Below are 845 nucleotides of genomic sequence, written 5' to 3' on the forward strand. Positions count from 1 at the left end.
CTGCAGTAAAGTGCCTGAAAATGAAAGTGTTCCCATAAAGAAAACGGTTCTTTAAGAGCGCTGTAGTCAAAGTGAAACATTTCTCAGCACAGATACAGAGTGGCACCGTAGTGTAATAAAACCAGTATGGGGGTTTATGGGTTCATCTCTTCTTCTCTGAGAAAAATCACAAGCGAGAAAAGTCTTAGAGTTCAGTTACGAAGAAAAAACCTCGGGTTTAGTAACGCAGCAGAGACGGAGGCGTTAGTTTACCACGAACACCTCCGGTGTTTACTGAAATGGACTAATTTATAATACTACTACAGTAGTACTACACTACAGTAGTACTACACTACAGTAGTAGCGCTAGTACTGCTAACTGCTAACATCAGCAGTTCTGAGGAGGCCGCCCCATGACAAACCTCCCGTCACAGTAACTGTCAGCGTTAATGAAAGCACAGAAAATTCTTCTTTCTACATTTGTTAGTTAAAGTTTTGGCTCAGTAGAATATATTTCTGCTGCAGACAGGGGGCAGCGTGCGCTGACGTCAGGGAGGATTCAGTCGTCGTATTGTTTGTTTCTGTAAATCTTTGCCTGAAGAACGTCTGCTGCGACATGAAGTGACTGGTTGAGCATGAAATTTACAGTGTCCCTGAACGTCTCCCAGATTAACTCTTCCATGTTCAGATTATGGATTATGGATTAGCATTAATCCACGAATCGATGCAACAGTTAGACCAGAGGCTGCTGCTGTCACTGCTGCTGCTGCTGCTGATGTTGTTACTGCTGCTGTTACTGATGTTACAGATGCTGCTGTTACTGATGTTACAGATGCTGTTGTTACTGTTGTTACCGATGCTGTTGT

General features: G+C 43.2%; 1 protein-coding gene across 1 annotated transcript in view; it reads right to left on the minus strand.

The window, feature by feature from the left end:
* LOC103379644 (spondin-1-like) overlaps positions 1–845 on the minus strand; it is a 73,389-nt gene that overhangs the window by 56,723 nt on the left and 15,821 nt on the right. The gene's annotated exons all lie outside the window — the stretch shown is intronic.

This window comes from Cynoglossus semilaevis, chromosome 6 (genome assembly GCF_000523025.1).
Source record: "Cynoglossus semilaevis isolate Cse_v1.0 chromosome 6, Cse_v1.0, whole genome shotgun sequence".
Lineage (NCBI taxonomy): Eukaryota > Metazoa > Chordata > Actinopteri > Pleuronectiformes > Cynoglossidae > Cynoglossus > Cynoglossus semilaevis.